Source organism: Octopus sinensis, linkage group LG1 (genome assembly GCF_006345805.1).
Source record: "Octopus sinensis linkage group LG1, ASM634580v1, whole genome shotgun sequence".
Classification (NCBI taxonomy): Eukaryota; Metazoa; Mollusca; class Cephalopoda; order Octopoda; family Octopodidae; genus Octopus; species Octopus sinensis.
Genome location: NC_042997.1, coordinates 155,624,717 through 155,647,180, shown reverse-complemented (window position 1 = coordinate 155,647,180; position 22,464 = coordinate 155,624,717). Strand labels below are relative to the sequence as shown.

The 22,464-nt window shown below is 41.3% G+C and overlaps 1 long non-coding RNA gene across 1 annotated transcript; it reads right to left on the bottom strand.

The window, feature by feature from the left end:
- Positions 1–11,366: 11,366 nt before the first annotated feature.
- Positions 11,367–20,946, bottom strand: LOC118764796. Its single transcript, XR_005000601.1, has 2 exons — positions 20,844–20,946; positions 11,367–11,894 (listed from the first exon to the last, which is right to left on the bottom strand). It is a non-coding gene; the product is annotated as an uncharacterized LOC118764796 (long non-coding RNA).
- Positions 20,947–22,464: the final 1,518 nt, after the last annotated feature.

Below are 22,464 nucleotides of genomic sequence, written 5' to 3'. Positions count from 1 at the left end.
AAGAAGCAAAAGAGTATACATCTAGTCTGTCAAATGATTATTTGAAGTTAAATGTAGACAAGATCCGACTGATTATTCATCCAGTAAGACATCGGCATCTTGTTATGCTTGTGTTTGTTTCAATCACATTTTATTTATACTAGATACAAAGAAAATTAATTTTGCTTTTGTGTACCTTCCAGTTGGATAAATTCAGCTCGATATTTCGTGATCTCTGTTTCATAACTCCACACTATAAGCAAACAAGGGTGGGGATACAAACAACTGCATCACCGTCATCAACTTAGCAGTGGTTTCTTATTGGATGTGTGTGTGTAACCGCACATGGGTTGTTGACAATTTCACCTGATTTTTCTATATTTTCCCCTGTTCTTTTTGGACTTTCTTCTATCCGACAAAGAGCAATGCTCGAAACATTAACAACTCCCCCCTTTCACTGCCACTGTCGTCACTTCATCACAACAAGCAAGATTTTACTTCATCACCATGGTAGTTAATTATTCTCAACAGATAAAGTCTTCTTTCTCCACAATCATCGATACTTCCGTATAATCTAAGATTATCTGTCACACACAAACACTTTTTGGCTCAACTACATTGTTACAGCTGTCACAAAGCAATCAAACATTCTCACATACACTGATAAACACAATACTTACATTAAATACAATTATTATATTGCAAATAAACATTTTAGATAACAACACTTCTTTTTTTTACTGTCCTTCAACTTGTTCACACATCTGTTTATTACAGTTCTATATTTAAGAGATGAGGAATTATGTACATTGTTTACATTATTTACATTTGACGGATATTTGTCCTCATCTTGTTTGTTGTTAACACAACGTTTCGGCTGATATACCCTTCAGCCTTCATCAGGTGTCTTGGGGAAATTTCGAACCTGGATTCTCATTCCCAAGATATTTTCGATGTTGCCGTATGCCCACGGGCATATGGCATAGTGGTTAAGAGCGTGAGCTACTAACCCCAAGATTCCAAGTTCGATTTCAGGCAGTGACCTGAATAATAATAATAATAATAATAATAATAATAATAATAATAACACACACATTTATATGGGGGATTATTCATTTACAAATATAATACACAAAAATTCAGTGCCACTGCTTAACTGATAGATACATTCCGACATATACAGATTTGTTGTGCAATCTAGTGAAGCAATATGGATATGGTTTTTTCCACTACTTATCCTATTCCAATTTGCTATTTATTGCTATTTAATCCCAGATCAACTCTAATCGAGCAGCTGTTACTAATCACACCATTTTCTATATTTATGATTGCATTATCTAACGATTACATTATCTAATGTGCTTTTGCTTTTTAAAGGTAGCATAATACGATTTGAGGAAAATCTGAGTGACTACGCAGAAGCTTTGTTTTGACACTGTCCACAGTGGAAGTGGGTAAAGTGTCCTTTGTTAGCATACGTCAGCTGATGTCTTTCTGTGAAGGTGTGCACCACAACAGAATGTTTGGGACTAAAGAAATTATTGATGTTGCTACTGTAGCAAGCATTCAAAACCTAACCACGAGTGAAACACCACAGTTTCATGTGATTGGTCAATAAATTGACTGATCAGTGTGAAGCTATAGTGTGATGTGGGTTTTGTGGAATGTTCTAAAATTAGGCTTCTGGTTCCCTATGAAAACTGTTTGGCACGTAGCTTAGAGGGCAGATGATCAACGGACTGCTGACATCACAGATCGCTTTGGAGATTTACACAGATGACTTGATGTATGCTGGGACCGACAGCATGTTATCACACAGATCACTTTCTATAATTTCAGAGCAGTTTTTCTTTTCCTTCTGGCCAAATATGTGACGGTCTATTATTGCTTGGTCATCTGCCTATCTACCATGTCAGCATTCCAAAGTGCATCATCATGTGAGAGCACCTCTTGGACATTTCCAGCCACCGGACACCAGGTCCCGTCACATACATATCGACCTGGTTGGTCCTTGGCCGGTCAGTTGCAGATTTACTTATATATTGACTTGCATCGACCGTTTCTCCAGATGGCCTGCTGCCATCCCTCTCATGGACATTTCTGTGGAAACAGTCTCCAGAGCACTAATCTCTGGGTGGATATCTCACTTCGGAGTGCCCTCTAGAATTGCTACTGATCATGGACGCCAATTTGAAGCTTGTCTGTTCTGTGAGCTTTTGAGATTGCTCGGAGTTCAGCACATCCACACTACCAGTTACTATCCCACTGCCAATGGAATGATGGAAAGATTCCAATGATAGCTCAAAGCTGCTATTCGCACGGCTCCTTACTCACATTGTTGGTCCAAGTTTCTCCCCATTGTCCTGCTAGGATGTCGCTCAGCTGTCAAGGAGGACTTAGGCTACTCCTCTGCTGAGCTCCTGTATGGCACCACTCTAGCACTTCCTGGACAAATGTTTGTGGCCGTTGACTTACCAAATGTGGACTCCACATCTTACATCACGGAAAAAAAGAGACTGTCTCTATCTACAGAGTTAAAAAAAAGAAGCCTTTTCCGAAACATTTATGCCACTTGCTGACACACCCATCATTCCACAAACACTGTCACCCCCATCCCCACAGGCACCACTTCCACTCACCAAAACACCAACTACACAAACACATTCTTCACCTTACAGGACACGCTCCCTCATGAACCTCACCAGTTACCTTTGCAAGGCGAGTTGCCAGAGAAGACAGGAATCTCGCAGTTAGAGGTATGACCCCATCAAAAGTCTCGAATGCCACAGAATGGAAGATGTAGTTGGTTGACAGATCACAGTATTTCAGGATTTTGTTCCACTCAGCTGCAGAAGCTGTGGATCTCGCTCTGACCGCAGCATCCAGGATGTGAGAAAAAGCAAAGAAGTTACTAACCACGACATCCCAGACATGGCATCTGCCTTGCGACCAGGAACCGTCAGGTCTCTTCCCATCACATCTGGACAATCCAGATGGTACCAAGATGGAGGGGTTGTTTGCCCAGGCCAAGCTCCTCTTGAATATCAGGTTCAACTCCGTATGAATCATGAAGTGACCAGCATTTACGCAACAAGAAAGTCGATGGAGGCCTGTGGAGTCGAGGAGCCTGCCACAATGACAGATCAAACCTGTGCATACGTCAGCTTCCACTCTGAGGGCAGAGGAGACACAAAGTTCATCCAAGCTGAGTAGGCCACCAACATTAGCCACAGGGATGGCATCAATCTAGTCAACTGAGTATTTGGCGCTAGCAGACAGTAAGCAGCACCTTGAAATCTGGTCTGACAGGATGAAGAGGGAGTCGAAGGTGGCCTTCGAAATTATATTGTCCTAAGCTCTCTGACTTTGACAGTCCTCCACTTTCTCAGGAGCAGACAAACCCAATTCTTTCCAGTGCTGGAGAGCTTCATCCAGCTGCGAGATTCTTGATATTTGTCTGGGCTGAATGGAAAGGATGGTATTGTAGTAGTGTACAAGGGGGTTGTAAATATGCTTGGATTTTTGGGGTAGGGGATGATCAAAGATATAGTTGTAGGGGTTGCGTGGATTGGATTTTGTTGAGGTTGTAGCGTAACTGATATCCTCACTGTTTGAGAGACATATTAGCAATGATCTCGTGTGAAATAACAACCATCTTTGGCTAGTTGGACCCTGTTGTGTCCACTGCTCTGATTGGTTGGCATTTGGCGCAGTTTGTCTTTGGACTTATTTCGTGCCAGTGTGTAAGCCAACCAATCACGGCCTTTGGATAGGGTCTCATGACACTGTTTTTCTTAGGCCTTGTTTGAGCCTACTCCAGGCTTTATAAGGCGCCAGCATTCACTATTCCTGGTCTTTGGCTCTAGACCTTCTAAGGTCTAGTCACTGACCACAGAGCACTCAACCATGTTCAAGCAACACCGGTCTTAGATTCCAGTCCTTTTCAAGACTAACTTCTGACCACCGAGCGACTCAGCCATGTTCCAGTTCTAGCAACAGACGACCAGTCAGCCAACCATGTTCTTGATCCAGCCTTGACGATGCTAATATACACCAGCAGCGTAGGATGTCTCCACCACCGTCGCCATTACCACTGTCAACTTCAAATACGTACACAGCACTCACTCAGGTTTAAAATCCACGCTGTTGTGAATATTTCACCGAGGTAAACAGCTACAGTCTACCTGAAAGAATTTCCTGTGTCAAGAGACTCGGCACAGCATCGAAGCCACAACTGCTACACGACATGTGTCTAACCGGCATTCTGCCTCGTGACCCCAACATCTTGTTACAGAACTATTGCTATTTTGCATCTCACTTACGAACTGTAAACTAATTCCATCTTAACTCAATATGCTGATCTTATGCTCTGTATTCTGTTTTATACGCTTACACCTTCAGTCACACACACTTGTTGCATGCACACAGACACTCCACTTTGCTAGCACTCACACACTCTCATTGTACACTATTGTAAATAAAGTCTTCTCTCTCAAACAGTAGAACAGTTGTCGTCCTCATTTATTCCTTTTGGCATTGTATTTTATATCATGTATTTGGCTTCTTATGTTAGGGGTGACCGTGCAGCATTTTAAAGGAGACATTTGTCACCAACTCCTTACGTACGGTCATATTCCCTACAGATGCATTGAAGCTGAGACGTCTGGCGAGTGACTTGGTAGACACCCACAAGATTATCCACCATCTTTCCAACAACAACCTTGGACACCTTTTTGAATTCCATATGACAAACACTGGCGGATATGCTTATAAAACCAAAAAACAACACAACCCCCATGACTTTCGGAAACATTTTTTCACAATCAGAATTGCTGAAGCATGGAATAAACTACCCGCATCAATTGTTAGCTGTTGAGACACTAAATCCTTCAAAACTTCCATACTCCCTGAAATCCACCAATAGTACACCTGATGGCTTTTTATTTTTATTTTCTTTTAGTTATAGTGCACCTGAGCACTGTATACAACAATTTCCTTTATTAAATCATTTATTCATGTCCCTTGATATAGGCGGGGAAAAGGGATGATCTTACTCCCGAAAAAGAGTTTCGGCCTGAATGCCTACGATAACAGTGAACACAACTGTTCTTGGCCCCCTTTTATTTGTTGCATATGTTAATGACATAAATGCCAACTTAAAGAATGCCACAGTGCTGAAATATGCAGATGACATCAAGCTGTACTTCGAAATAAAGAGGACAAATCCCGTACAATATAGATCTTTATTGCAATCAGACCTAGACACAATGCAGCAGTGGATCATGGACTTGCAACTCAAATGTACCACAATGCATTTTGGGAGGAAAAACCCAGCATCTACTTACTCCCTCCACAACACTAATCTCAAAAAAGTCTTCTTGTGAACGCGACCTGGGTATTATTGTTGACAGTGATTTGCGTTGGACAAAACACATTGCTAAAATTGCCAAAAAGGCTGAGAGTGTCTTGGCATCACTTACCAAGTCCTTTGTGAGCTGCTCTCCGGTTATCAATCTGAAGCTTTATATAGCTATGGTGCGGCCTCACCTGGAATTTGCATCACCAGTCTGGAACCCCTATCTTGCCCAGGATATTAATCGTATGGAAACCGTTCAGCAACGTGCAACCAAGAGAATACCCTCCGTCAGGCGTTTACCACAGTCTGAACACCTTACTTCCCTGTGCATGGATACATTGAAACTCCAACGTCTGGCAGCTGACTTGGCAGACATCCATAAAATTATTAACCATCTTACTAACAATAACCCTGAGCACCTTTTCAAACTCCACCTGTCTAACACCCATGGACATGTTTACAAAGTCAGAAAAGAGCACAGCTCCCATGACTTTCAGAATCATTTTTTCCTGCTAAGAGTTGCTGAAGTATGGAACAAACTGCCGGCATCAGCTGTTAGTTGTCGGAGCACTGCATCCTTCAAAACTTTCATGCTTCCTGAGATTCACCAACACTACACCTGATTTTCTCCCCTCCATACACACGCAAGCATGTATCTGACTTAAACACTGTTCACTTCCCAGACATTTGTACATTACTGCATATGCTTTATACATACTTTTGACAAGTTGTGATGCACCTGAGCACTGTATACAATAATTTCATTATTATTATTAAAGGCACTCAAGAACGGGAAGGTGGTGTTAAACCAGGCGATTGATATCGATCTCCTTCACCATGAGATCATTAAAAAAAAATTAAATATATATAATGAACTTATTGTATACAATGCTCAGCTGAATCACGTGATCTTTGTACAGAAAGTCAACTACTCAACTGTGAAATAGTTTCATTGACTAATATAAATAGGACAATGTTATTTCCCCCTACTTCTTTTTCTCCCCCTTACTGTCGGGCAATGAATGTTGAATGATTAAAAAACTACGAACTTTTCTTTCGAAATAAAATAAATGAATAAAATAATAAATATATTAAAAAAAAATTTATTAGCCTTATTAATCGTAATCTACACTTTCGAAAATATATTTCAACAAAATTTCATTAAAAAAACATGCGTTATCAAGAAAGTCATCTGGTTTTGTACCAAAATTTGAAATCATTTTTGAAAGAGTCATTTAGATACAAAGGCTAATGGGGAGCACTAACAAAAGGCTAATGTAGCTATGTTGAATATCATTAGGTGTCCATAAAATAAAGAACCAGTCAGATACTGGATCGATAAGCTCGATTATCCTCTTTTATCAATATGTCTAGCCTTGTGTTAGAGCAGTGGTTCCCAAATTGTGGTGTAGTACTGGGGATAAGTGAGCATGTTAAGCTGACAGACTTTCCAATATCCTAAGGTCCGTGGGAAAACTCATTTAAATGAAACGGGCCCTTGGTAGTGAGAAGTTTGGGAAACACTATACTAGAGTATGAAATCAATATTTGTTTGTGCAGGGGAGAGAATTCTCAATTGGATTATTTCCCTTAGAAAGTAAACCCTATCAAAAAGCAGTTTGAAATTGCGCCTGAGAGCAGTGTATGAGATTGATACAATGTGATATATGTATTTAATAAAGTAAAATTGGAAGGTACTGCACGAGTGGAAATATATAGGGAAGAGGATTTGAGAATGCACAGGTCTTTTAAAGATGTTCATTGACTAGACTGGTTTCACTTTTTAAAAAAATCTTTAAAAAAAAAATGTGAAACCGGTCTAGTCAATAAACATCTTTAAAAGACCTCTGCATTTTCAAACTGCCTTGTGTGTGTGTGTGTGTGTTTATATGTATGTATGTATGTATGTATGTATGTATGTATGTATGTATGTATGTATGTATGTATGTATGTATTATTTATGTATGTATGTATATATGTACGTATGTACGTATGTACGTATGTATGTATGTATTATGTATGTATGTATATATGTACGTATGTACGTATGTACGTATGTATGTATGTATGTATGATGTATGTATGTATGTATGTATGTACGTATGTATGTATATATGTACGTATGTATGTATGTATGTACGTATGTACGTATGCATGTATGTATGTATAGGCGGTACTGGCAACAGCCACGCTCAAATTATGTTTTTTTTACGTGCCACCTGTACAGGAGCCAGTTTAGCGGCACTGGCAACGACCTCACTCGAATGTTTTTTCACATGTCACCGGCACAAGTGCCAGTAAGGCGTTGCTGGTAACGATTACGCTCGAATGGTGCATTTTACACTCCACTAGCACAAGACGAATAAAAAAAATAGAGAGGATATACAATCAACAAACATTATTCAGTAAACATTCAATTATATCTACTTATTAATTGATTACAAACGTGTGTTTAAGTGATACAAATAAATGAATAAAGTCAATCAATAAATAAATTGGCTGATTTCATTCATTTATTTGTGTCACTTAAACACACGTTTGAAATCAATTAATAAATAGATATATTTGAATGTTTACTGGCTGATGTTTGTCGATTGTATAACTTCTCCATTTTTTGTTTGTTGCCTTATAAATCCTGGGTAAATTTCCAATTTACCCCTACCCATATCTAGTATTCAATTGCAATATTGCCATCCAATAGTAAGCACTTGGTTAAAAATATGTAGGTACACAGCCAGTAGTAGATAGGATATTTAATATCCCTTGCTGGCAGAATCGTTGGCACGCCGGACGAAATGGTTAGCGGTATTTCGTCTGCTGTTACGTTCTGAGTTCAAAATCGACCGAGGTCGATTTTGCCTTTCATCCTTTCGGGGTCGATTAAACAAGTACAATTTATGCATTGGGGTTGATCTAATTGACTTAATTATTTTGTCTATCCTTGTTTGTCCCCTGTATGTTTAGCCCCTTGTAGGCAATAAAGAAATAAAAAAATATCCCTTAGATAGTTTCTTAATCTCTAACTCATAAAGACATACGCACACACACACACACACACACACACGCACACGTGTATGTATGTTTATATATAGTAAGAAGATAGAATAAACAAGCTTTAATTTCAAAATACAATAATTTTTTCTGTGCAGTAGTAACACCTGTTTGTTGCTGATTTTTACAATAGCAGCTGTGCACCGGCATAAATACACACACATACACACATACACACACACACAGACTTCTTTTTTATGCCAGTACTGCTACTGAATCATATTTATTTTTGCAGGAGTGGCTGTGGGGTAAGAAACTTGTTTCCTAACCCCACGGTTCTGGGTTCAGTCCTACTGCATGAAACCTTAGGTAAGTGTCTTCCACTATAGCCTCGATCCGACCACAGCCTTGTGAGTGGATTAGGAAGCCCATCCTATATATATATATATATTCTTATTCCCCGTCTGTCTTGATAGACAATGGGTTGCACCAAGGGTGGGGCCTACTTTGATGATGTGCAGCGTCTGCTGTGACTGCACAGTCCAATTCTAGAGTGGCAGTCCTTGGTACAGTTGCTGCACACGAACATCGATGGGTACGTGTGGGGTGTTGCTGCAGTTGTCCTCCTCCTGTCCCGCCTGTCCAACCACAGCTGTGCTCTCCTCTCCTCAGCCATGGAAACGCCTTTCCTCACCGTCCGACGCCAGGCAGAGCGGTCAGCAGCTGTTTCCTCCCACGTGTCCACACAGATGTTGGCAGTCCTCAGGTCGCGCTTGCACACGTCCCTGTATCGTAGCTGTGGACGTCCCTTGGGTTGGGATCCCGTGGTGAGTTCGCTGTGCAGGATGTCTTCAGGCATGCGACCGTCCTGCATGCGGCAGACGTGTCCGAGCCAGCGCAGTCGTCCCCGCACGAGGAGGGCATACATGCTTGGCATATTAGTCTGTTCCAGGATGACTCCGTTTGGTACTCGGTCCTTCCAGGAGATGCCAAGGATCCGTCGAAGACACCGCATGTGGAAGCCGCTGAGGCGGCATTCCTGCCGGGTGTATGTTGTCCAGCTCTCGCTGCCATAGAGTAGGGTGCTCAGCACGCAGTCTCGGTACACTGCGATCTTGGTGGTTATTGTGAGCATGTTGTTTTCCCACACTCTCCTGGAGAGCTTAGCCATGGAAGCAGCAGCCTTCCCAATCCATCTGTTCAGCTCCGGCTCGAGGGACAGGCTGCTGGAGACCGTTGATCCCAGGTAAGTGAACTCGTTCACCACCTGCAAGCTGTGGTCGCTGACACTGATGCTGGGGACCCCTCCGACGTCCTGGCCCATGATCTCTGTCTTTTTCAGGCTGATGGTAAGGCCGAACTCTTGGCAGGCATCCGCCAGGGAGCTGACCAGCCTCTGGAGACCCGGTTGGTTGTGTGATGTTAGGGCGGCATCGTCAGCAAAGAGGATCTCTCTGATCAGCACCTGACGGACTTTGGTCTTAGCTCTGAGGCGCGCAAGATTGAACAATCCACCATCAGCCCTGGTGTGGAGGAACACTCCGTCGTCGGACGTTCTGAAGGCATAGGACAGGACAAGGGAGAAGAAAATTCCGAAGAGCGTCGGCACCAGAACGCAACCCTGTTTCACTCCACTCTGGATGGGGAATGACTCCGAGGGCGATCCGTCAAACTGCACTATTCCCTGCATATATATATATATATATATACATATATGTATGTATGTATGTATTTGTGTGTCTGTCTGTCCCCCCACCATCACTTGAAACAGATGTTGATGTGTTTACATCCTCATAATTTAGCAGTTCGGCAAAAGAGACCAATAGCTCCAGTACACTCAGCTGAAAATGAGTACTAGTGGCGCTGGTGGAGCGTGCTAAATCTGCAAAGGACTGACATTGTGATCAAGGGATAATTCTATTTTCAACCTAAATATCTTGAAAGTTCACGTAAGTTCTAGCATCATGAGCCTGTGGGCTTGAAGCAGATTAGGCTTTAATTATAAGAACACAAATCACAAAACCTGACAATGCTTCACTGCAAGAACAGACATTCTCAGCTTCACTACAAGCCAATGAAGAAGTCTCTAAATGGTCAGCTAATATGCTAGAAATGACAACCAAACGGCCTTCAAATCATATCCTATAATCTTAATAAAAAGGGAAAAATACATTAGGTAGTGTGACTCAAGGGTGGTGAGCTGGCAGAAACGTTAGCATGCCGGGTGAAATGCTTAGCAGTATTTCGTCTGCCTCTACATTCTGAGTTCTAATTCTGCCGAGGTCGACTTTGCCTTTCATCCTTTCGGGGTCGATTAAATAAGTACCAGTTACGCACTGGGGTCGATATAATCGACTTAATCAGTTTGTATGTCCTCCCTGTGTTTAGCCCCTTGTGGGTAGTAAAGAAATAGGTAGTGTGAACTCAGACACATTATTTTAAAAAAAAAAAAGGAAAGAAAAACAGTATGGTCATGATTGGATTATCTTTTGATCATAGGGTTGTCTTTCTTCTGTCAGGGCTGAACTGAAACTAAACAACAATATTCTCAACATAGGCACTGACATGGCTGTGTGGTTGAAAAGCTTGCTTTCCAACCATATAGTCATGGATTCAGTCACACTGTGTGGCACCTTGGGTAGGTATCTTCTATCATAACCCTAGGCTGACAAAAGCCATGTGAGTGTGGTAGATGTGTATATATGCTGAGACCTCCTTCGGTCATGACTGACCATGGGATTGCACCAAGAAAGTTACCCTCCCAGGCACAAGACTGGGAGGGTAACCAGCCTCCCCTCTTCATGCCGGCATCTGTGATGTCGCAACTCATTTCTACAGCTGAGTGAACTGGAGCAACGTGAAATAAAGTGTCTTGCTCAAGAACACAACATGCAGCCCGCTCTGGGATTCGAGCTCACAACCTCACGATCATAAGCTCGACGCTCTAACGCCTGAGCCATGCGCCTTCAATATATATATATATATATACATATACAGGGTGCCCCCCCCCCAATGTACTCACACTTTAAATGGCAACTTTAAATGACAATAAATGTATTGTTTATTGACAATGATTAATGGTTAAACACAAGTGGATAGATACATTTTTATAAGTGTTCAAACTGATGACCACCACTCTCAAAACACAGCTGATACCATGGACCAATGCTGTTCCATAGTAACATGCAAATTTTCAGGAACCCAGTAGTTGCAATTGTGTCAGTTAATTGAGCCATGTAACTTAAAACTGGCTTCATCAGTCCAAAAATCTTCTTCGCATTTGCCCAGGTACCACTCACAAAATTCAACTTTCTAGTCTTCATTTCTAGAATAGATTAATATTAGAGAGTAACGTTTCCAACATACACACTTTAAAATGTGATGGGTGCTTGATTTTGGGATTCCCATCTCACAATCCATTTGTCATACAGGTTTCTGTGGGGATCACCAGAGGGTTTCCAGCAATTGTTCTTCCTTTGTGGGAGCCTGTTGACGACCATGTCATGCTTCCAATAGCACTTACTTCAAAACTTATTCATACTTCAGCCATGAGCAGGGTCAAATTGATCTGGAAAGAATTGAAAAATTCAGTAAGTTATGGGGAGTCAAAATATGAGTACATTTTTTGGGGGACACCCTCTGTGTGGGTGTGTGTGTGTATGTGTATATATATATATATTTCTCTATTACCCACAAGGGGCTAAACATAGAGGGGACAAACAAGGACAGACAGATATATATATATATATATATGTATATGGATATATATATATATACATATACATATGTATATATACACATACACACACACACACATATATATATGTTATATAGCCACACACGCACATCATTATCATCATTTAGCGTCCGCTTTCCATGCTAGCATGGGTTGGACAAATAAATATATACATATGTATGTGTGTATATATATCTCCTAACTTGTGTTTCTTTCTCTCCATTGTAGCTGGAACAAGGAAAACAAGTAGAAAAACAGCCAACAACTGGTGAAAAGTAATTCTTTATATTGTTTGTCTTGTTTTCCATTCGTGTCTTTCATTGTTTGAAAAAATAGTTCATATTCCATGTACATATGTGTATGTATATATGCATATATATATTATTTATATTATATATATATATATATATATATATATATATATATATATATATTATATATATATGTATATATATGTATATATATATGTAATATATATATTCGGTTGCCTTAGCAGTTAGGTGGCTTTGCTGTCATATATATACCCGACAAATGAAGTGAGTTCATGGCTTGCAGGACAGCCTACTGCGCTTGAGGAGACCTATTGTGTCAAGTTCATCAACATCTAAATAAAAATCATATAGATATTGTAGTTGTGATACCCGTGCCGGTGGCACGTAGGGCCTCACAGAGGAAATAACGAAGACCGGCTGTGACTGCGAAGACCTGACAAATGAAGTGAGTTCATGGCTCGCAGGACGGCCTGCTATGCTAACCTTGGATCGTAGAGTGACCCGCTGTTCTTGAGCAGACCTATTGAGTCAAGTAAGTCAACACCAACATCAAAATAAAAATCAAATGGAAATTGTACTTAAAACACCTGTGCCGGTGACACATAAACAGCACCGTCTGAACGTGGCAGATGCCAGCACCGCCTGACTGGCGTCCGTGTCGGTGACACATAAAAGCACCAACCGATCATGGCCGTTTGCCAGTCTCCTCTGGTCCCTGTGCCGGTGGCATGTAAAAAGCACCCACTACACTCACAGAGTGATTGGCGTTAAGTAGGGCATCCAGCTGTAGAAACTCTGCCAAACCAGACTGGAGCCTGGTGCAGCCTCTATGGCTTACCAGACCCCGGTTGAACCATCCAACCCATGCTAGCATAGAAAACGGACGTTAAACGATGATGATGATGATGATGATGATATATATATATATATATATATATATATATATTCACATACACATACACAATTAGAGGTTTTGTTAGCCTCATGAAGCAATGGTGTTATCCAAGGAAATACTGGTTCAATACCTAATATTTTGGGGGAATTAATTTCCTAAGAATAATAGGTATACATATAAAACCATGTAGTTTATATTCATATAAAAGAAGAAAAAGAAAATGGAGATTGGGATGTTAATTTTTATTATTAACAACAAATCAATCATCATCCCCTACAGCTGCTTCAATTAATACACAATGAATTAATTAAATTTTAAATTCATATGCCCTGAGCATATATTTTTTCCTTCTGAAGATACTATGCTCAGGGCATATGAATTTAATATTTAATTCACTGAGTAACCACATTCGGATCGTTGGCGATTTTTTTCCTTCGGTCTTCCTTTTCTCTTGGACTTTCCTCCATCTCCTGTTTCTAACGAAGAGCTTTGCTTGAAATGTAAAACCATCTTTCTTTCCTTTCCTGAGTATCTGCTAATACTTTGCATGTACCATGTGCTTGCTTTGTTGTTTTTTCTTGTATTTGGTCTTCGTTCTTTTGGATTTACTATCATCATCATCATCATCATCATCGCTTAACGTCCGCTTTCCATGCTAGCATGGGTTGGACGGTTCAACTGGGGTCTGGCAAGCCCGAAGGCTGCACCAGGCCAGTCAGATCTGGCAGTGTTTCTACAGCTGGATGCCCTTCCTAACGCCAACCACTCCGAGAGTGTAGTGGGTGATTTCATGTGCCACCGACACAGGTGCCAGACGAGGCTGGCAGACAGCCACGCTCGGATGGTGTTTTTTATGTGCCACCGACACAGGTGCCAGACGAGGCTGGCAGACGGCCACGCTCGGATGGTGTTTTCTTATGTGCCACCGACACAGGTGCCAGACGAGGCTGGCGGACGGGCACGCTCGGATGGTGTTTGTTACGTGCCCTCAGCACGGAGGCCAGTCGATGCGGTACTGGCTACGGTCACGTTTGGATGGTTTTCTTATGTGCCACCGGCACTGGTACTACAAGGATACAAATTCCATTGATGTTCATCTATTTTGATTTGGTTTGATTTGATTTGATTTGATTTTCACTTGCCTCAACAGGTCTTCACAAGTGTCACAAGAAGGAAGGTATGCACAGGTGGACTGACTACGTCCCAGGTAGGGGCCACGGGTTATGGCTTCACTAGTCTGGCCGGGTCTTCTCACGCACAGCATACTTCCATAGGTCTCGGTCTCTAGTCATTTCCATGGTGAGACCTAACGTCCGAAGGTCGTGCTTCACCACCTCGTCCCAGGTTTTCCTGGGTCTACCTCTTCCACGGGTTCCCTCAACTGCTAGGGATTGGCACTTTCTCACACACCTATCTGCATCCATTCTCGCCACATGACCATACCAGCGCAATCGTCTCTCTTGCACACCACAACTGATGCTTCTTAGGTACAACATTTCTCTCAAGGTACTAACGCGCTGTCGAGTAAGTACACTGACATTACACATCCATCGGAGCATACTGGCTTCATTCCTCACGAGCTTACGCATGTCCTCAGCAGTCACGGCCCATGTTTCACTGCCATGTAGCATGGCTGTTCATACACATGCTCATCAGTCTGCTGCCTTTTACTCTGAGCGAGAGGCCTTTAGTCACCAGCAGAGGTAAGAGCTCCCTAAACTTTGCCCAGGCTATTTTTATTCTAGCAGTTACACTTTCAGCGCACCCACCCCCACTACTGACTTGGTCACCTAGATAACGGAAGCTATCAACTACTTCTAGTTTTTCCCCCCGGAAAGTGACAGAAGTTGTTTTCTGCAGATTTTTGGAGGTCAATGCTCCCGAGCATCTGCCACATACAAAAACTATCTTCCCAGTTAGCCTACCTTTGACATTGCTGCACCTCTTATGTGTCCATAGCTTACACTGGGTACATCTTATAGAGTTTCTACCTACACCTTTTCTACAGATCGAGCAGGGCCATCTTCCTGAGGATATTTGTGGATTGTCTACCTTTCTACTTATTAGTACTTTGGTTTTAGCTAGGTTGACTCTAAGGCCCCTCGATTCTAAACCCTCCTTCCACACCTGGAACTTCTCCTCCAGTTCTGATAGTGACTTAGCAATTAGAGCGAGGTCGTCAGCATAGAGGAGCTCCCAGGGGCAACCTGTCTTGAATTCCTCCACAATTGCCTGGAGGACTATGATAAATAGGAGGGGGCTGAGTACTGAACCCTGGTGGACCCCAACCTCTACTTTGAATTCTTCTGTGTACATGTTGCCAACCCTAACCTTACTTACGGCATCTCTGTACATGGCTTGCACAGCCCTCACCAGCCATTCATCTATCCCTAGTTTCCTCATTGACCACCAGATGAGGGATCGGGGGACCCTATCAAAGGCTTTCTCCATGTCAACGAAAGCCAGGTACAGGGGCTTATCTTTGGCTAGGTATTTCTCCTGCAGCTGCCTTACCAGGAATATAGCATCAGTGGTGCTTTTCCCTGGCACGAACCCAAACTGCATCTCATCTAAACTAACTCTCTCTCTAATTTGTTGGGCTATGACCCTCTCCGTAACCTTCATTACCTGATCCAACAGCTTGATACCTCTGTAGTTATTTGTATCTAGGGCATCACCTTTACCTTTGTAGCAGTTGACTAGTATGCTGCTACACCAGTCATTGGGTATGACTCCTTCGTGTATCACCTGGTTGACTATACGGGTGACTAGGTTATAGCCGACACTGCCAGATATTTTGAGCATCTCTGCAGTAATTCCTGATGGGCCTGGGGCTTTCCCTGTCTTCATGCTTCTAATTGCCTTAGCTACCACGGAACTATCAACTCGGATAGCTGGTCCCTCTGTTGGGTCAACATTTGGCAGACTCTCTTTATCCCATTCATTTTCTTTATTCAGCAACCTTTCATAGTGGCATCTCCAAACCTCTCTCTTTGCATCCTCATTTAGCGCAAGTGAACCATCATCCATGCGAACACACTTCTCTCCTACCACATCACGATTCTCTCTCACACACTGTCTTGCAACACGAAATACCTCAAGTCTTTCATCCTCACGGCTCAGAACATTGGCAAATTTTTTCTTATCCGCTTCCCCTCTGGCTAAATAAACCTGTCTCCTTGCTTCCCTTCTGGCTGTCTGATACAATTCCCTGCTACCACCGTTCTTCCAGTCCTTCCAAGCCTGTCTCTTTTGTCTAATAGCCCTGTCGACCACAGTGTTCCACCACCATGTTACTCTGGGTCGAGATGGTACTTTGCTCCATCCACAGATCTGGTCAGTGGCTGTCAGCAGATTGTCCCGTAGGAATCTCCAGTTGTCTTCCACATTAAGTGAAGCTATATCCCCTTCTATTTCGTCAAAGGCTTCGAGTAGTATGTCTCTAAATCTCTGTCCATTTGCAGGATCTTTAAGCTTCCAGACCCTTCTCCCCCAAGCTGGTCTTCTTCTGGGCAACCATTTAGCTCTGATCCTGAAGTCGCTAACTACTAATCTATGTTGGGGAGTACATTCTTCGCCTGGAAAGGTTTTGGCATTTATAATCAGCCCTCTTTCCCTTTTTTGGCAAGGATGTAGTCAATCTGGCTGGTGTGTCTGCCAGAACGGTAGGTGACTAGGTGAGAGGTGGGTTTCCTGAAGTTGGTATTGCAGACCATAAGGTCATTTGTATCGCAGAACTCCAGCAGCCTGGTTCCCTCCTCATTACGAGAGCCAAAACCGTAGCCTCCATGGACGCCATGGAAGCCCCCGACATGTCTCCAACATGTCCATTGAAATCACCTGCCACGAAGAAAGGTCACTGTCTTTGTCAACGAGGTAGTCCGCAATAGGGTGTCAAGAATTGGTCTTTTTGTCCTTCCGGTAGCCCTGGTTGAGGGGCATATGCCGAGATGATGGTAGCTGTCCTATGGTGAAGGACTAATCTAATTTTAATTACTCTGTCACTTACTCTGACTACCTCGATTACTTACCTACCCATTTCTCCGCAACGTCCACATGTCCATTGAATCACCTGCCACGAAGAGAAGGTCACTGTCATTTGTCAACGAGGTAGTCCGCATAGGGTGTCATAGAATTGGTCTTTTTGTCCTTCCGTAGCCCTGGTTGAGGGGCATATGCCGAGATGATGGTAGCTGTCCTATGGTGAAGGACTAATCTAATTTTAATTACTCTGTCACTTACTCTGACTACCTCGATTACTTTACCTACCCATTTCTCCGCAAGAAGTATACCCACGCCCCCGACCCCGTCAGTGTTCCTTGCCCAGAAAATCTTGTACCTGTGTTCCTTGCCGGTGAGGAGCCTAGCGGAACCTCCTCTCCACCTTACTTCCTGGATACAGCATACATCCACACGTCTCCGTTCAAGCAGCTCTACAATCTCTCCAGACCTACCTTTCAATGTGCCAACATTGAGTGTGCCAACTCTGAGGGTGTGGGAGGTGTGGGCATCAGAGACCCTGGGATGAGGGACAGCCGTGTCATGTACCTGAAAAGAAAGCTTGCATTTGGCAGATTTCATATGGAAACACTAGACTACAACCTGCATACGTTTCACAATTTTTTGCGCTATATGATCAGATAAACCCTACATAGGTGCTAGTGGGGGAGGGGGTAGTTTCCGGTATTTGGGTAGAAACTTCCGGTATTGGTGGAGGGGGTGGGAGGGCGGGCGAGAAAATCGAAGCAACTAGTTTGAATACTATATTTGAGGGGAAAAATAATTAGATAAATGAATGAAAGCCAGAGAGAGAATGAAAATAAATAAATAATAAAAAAATACGATATGATATATGATACGAGGGGGCATATTTTGAAGGAGGAGAATGGAATAAACAACGAAGATGGTGCTGAAAAAAAAAAAAAAGGTAAACTTTAAAAATGCATGAAGACGCCATGTTTAGAGAATAGAGAAACGAAAGGGGAACAGATCAAGGTATCCAAACAAAACGCTTAAAAATATGAAAAGAGCAGGTTGAGAGTTGACTTAGCTGGCCATTTTTGAAAATCCGTGTTTTCTCTGGAGGTGTAGCGAGTAAATGAGGAGGAGATACGATCGCCCACTGGCTTTTATAAGGGAATTAGGGATTTGTGTGTGTGGAGGGGGTCGGGAACACGAGGGGAGAGAGAGAGAGAGAGAGAGAAAATCGAAGCAACTAGTTTGAATACTATATTTGAGGGGAAAAATAATTAGATAAATGAATGAAAGCCAGAGAGAGAATGAAAATAAATAAATAATAAAAAATACGATATGATATATGATACGAGGGGGCATATTTTGAAGGAGGAGAATGGAATAAACAACGAGATGGCGCTGAAAAAAAAAAAAGAAAAAAAAAGGTAAACTTTAAAAATGCATGAAGACGCCATGTTTAGAGAATAGAGAAACGAAAGGGGAACAGATCAATGTATCCAAACAAAACGCTTAAAAATATGAAAAGAGCAGGTTGAGAGTTGACTTAGCTGGCCATTTTTGAAAATCTGTGTTTTCTCTGGAGGTGTAGCGAGTAAATGGGGAGGAGATATATATATATATATATACATACACATACTGTATTTTAACATGTATAAGGAACCCTCATGTATAAGAAACGCTCTAACTTTTGGAACTGAAAATTTGGAAAAAAGGTTTTCTAAGGGATTATAATACTATCCATGTATAAGAAACTTACATGTTTTTTAAACCTAATTTTCGACAAAAAAGGGTTCCTTATACATGTTAAAATACAATATATGTATATATATATATATATATATATTTAATCAATATAGGGTGGCAAAAAATTTCGTAGAATTTTTTTGCCACCAGCGGCCTAGTGGGAAAAAATTAAATAGTCATAGACCATTTATAAATTCAACATCAAAATCAAGGAACGGCCATAAAAGGCCATTCACCCACTAGAAATAACAGCCAAAGCTTCAACCGCAAAACAACATTAATTCCGCAAACCAGGAGAAAATTAAAAAAACATTTACCCTGTCGTTTCTTATACGATGCACCGTTTCATCTATTGTTTAATGGTAAACCAACCTGATTAAATTAAATCAAGCTAGTCTTCCATAGGCCGATAGATTCGTCAGTAAGAACAGCCAGATCGGAGCAGATATTTTCACGAGGCACTTCTATCTCTGTCTCGGCAATATCTGACCTAAAATTTTCAAATCATCGCACTCGCGCCAAATTTATCGGCAGCAAATATAAGCCGCCGATTCCATTACGGAATTAACCAGAAAATTCATAATTAATCAATATAGGGTGGCAAAAAATTTCGTAGAATTTTTTTGCCACCAGCGGCCTAGTGGCAAAAAAATTCTACGAAATTTTTTGGCACCCTATATTGATTAATTATGAATTTTCTGGTTAATTCCGTAATGGAATCGGCGGCTTATATTTGCTGCGATAAATTTGGCGCGAGTGCGATGATTTGAAAATTTTAGGTCAGATATTGCCGAGACAGAGATAGAAGTGCCTCGTGAAAAATCTGCTCCGATCTGGCTGTTCTTACTGACGAATCTATCGGCCTATGGAAGACTAGCTTGATTTAATTTAATCAGGTTGGTTTACCATTAAACAATAGATGAAACGGTGCATCGTATAAGAAACGACAGGGTAAATGTTTTTTTAATTTTCTCCTGGTTTGCGGAATTAATGTTGTTTTGCGGTTGAAGCTTTGGCTGTTATTTCTAGTGGGTGAATGGCCTTTTATGGCCGTTCCTTGATTTTGATGTTGAATTTATAAATGGTCTATGACTATTTAATTTTTTCCCACTAGGCCGCTGGTGGCAAAAAAATTCTACGAAATTTTTTGCCACCCTATATTGATTAATTATGAATTTTCTGGTTAATTCCGTAATGGAATCGGCGGCTTATATTTGCTGCCGATAAATTTGGCGCGAGTGCGATGATTTGAAAATTTTAGGTCAGATATTGCCGAGGCAGAGATAGAAGTGCCTCGTGAAAATATCTGCTCCGATCTGGCTGTTCTTACTGACGAATCTATCGGCCTATGGAAGACTAGCTTGATTTAATTTAATCAGGTGGTTTACCATTAAACAATAGATGAAACGGTGCATCGTATAAGAAACGACAGGGTAAATGTTTTTTTAATTTTCTCCTGGTTTGCGGAATTAATGTTGTTTTGCGGTTGAAGCTTTGGCTGTTATTTCTAGTGGGTGAATGGCCTTTTATGGCCGTTCCTTGATTTTGATGATATATATATATATATATATATATACACACACACACACACATATATATACATATACATATATATACATATATATACCTAGGCATATATATATATATAGTAATATCTTGTTTCAAACCTTAGTGTTTGAATGGCATGTTCTATACACACACACACACACACACACATATATATATATACTTAATCCAAACATGAAAACACAACGAGAGGACGTGGAACAAGTATAGTGTTATTGGATGCTCAGGAAAGGAAAGAAAGAAGGAGGAATTAACGTAAATGAGTAAAAGATCTAAGATATTATAAGTGCCTTGATCCCTATAACAAATTTTCTGCCAAAAATAACTTACTAATGTTTTGTTTTGTTTTGTTTTCAATTGGGCATAACAGATGCAAATAATTTTAATTTTTCCTTTCATCAGGTTGTTGCATAGAACCAATCCTTTAACCTAAATAACAACTCATGCAATTTTATGTGATAAAATTACTGAATACTGTTAACCCTCCTTATACTAACCCTCTCGGCCCATCCCTAGTTTTATGATACAAAGCATCCGCTTTTAAACTGGTTCTATATTTAAATGTAAATTATACATCATAATTACTTATATGTAAAGATATTTTGTTAATTTGCATTTCAAACACCAATTGCATATATTTATTTTGAAATTAATTTTGAAAATAATCAAGGATTTAGAAAGATTTATTAAAATAATTAATCTTAGCATTATTATTTTAAAAAAATAAGGTGATGAGCCCTTAACCCTTTAGTGTTTAAACCGGCCATATCCGGCCCAAATATTCTATATGTTTTATATTCAAACTGGCCATATCTAGCCTTTTACACCTAACCTACAATGCCATTCTAAAAATAAACAATCACATCATTGAAACCTCAAAGCTATAAGATAATGCTTGATGAATTCAAAACAATTTGAATAAAAAATATATTACATTTAACAGTGTAATCTGAATACTAAAGGGCTAAAGGTGGTGAGCTGAAAATGGCTGTGAGCTGGAAAGGATGGTGAGCTGGTAGAATTGTTAACATGCTCGACAAAACACTTATCTTGGTTTTATCTGTTTTTACATTCTAAGTACAAATTCTGCTGAATTTGCCTTTTATCCTTTTGGGGTCAATGAAATAAGAACCAGTGGAGCACTGGGGTTGATATAATCAACTAGTGAGGGCGCGTGGCTTAGTGGTTAGGGCATTCGGCTCATGATCGTAAGGTTGTGAGTTCGATTCCCGGCGACGCGTTGTGTCCTTGAGCAAGACACTTTATTTCACGTTGCTCCAGTCCACTCAGCTGGCAAAAATGAGTTGTACTTGTATTTCAAAGGGTCAGCCTTGTCACTCTCTGTGTCACGCTGATTATCCCCGAGAACTACGTTAAGGGTACACGTGTCTGTGGAATGCTCAGCCATTTGCACGTTAATTTCACGAGCAAGCTGTTCCGTTGATCGTATCAGCTGGGACCCTCGTCGTCGTAACCGGCGGAGTCTTTAAAATAATCAACTAGATCTCCCCCACCAAATTCCAGCCTTGCATTTATAGTAGAAGGATTTATTTTCAAAATTAATTAAATTAGTTTATTTATGTATGGATCTTGTTGCTGTGATACCCATGCCGGTAGCACGTAGGGCCTCAGAGAGGAAATGACGAAGACCGAGACCTCTGAGATATGCTGTGACTGTGAAGACCCAACAAATGAAGTGAGTTCATGACTGGCAGGACGGCCTGCTGTGCTAACCTTGGATCGTAGAGTGACCCGCTGTTCTTGAGCAGACCTATTGAGTCAAGTACATCAACACCAACATCAAAATGAAAATCAAATGGAAATTGTAAAGATACCCGTGCTAGCGACATGTTAAAAGCACCAACTGATCGTGGCCATTTGCCAGCCTCCTCTGGCACCTGTGCCGGTGGCATGTAAAAAGCACCCACTACACTCACAGAGTGGTTGGCGT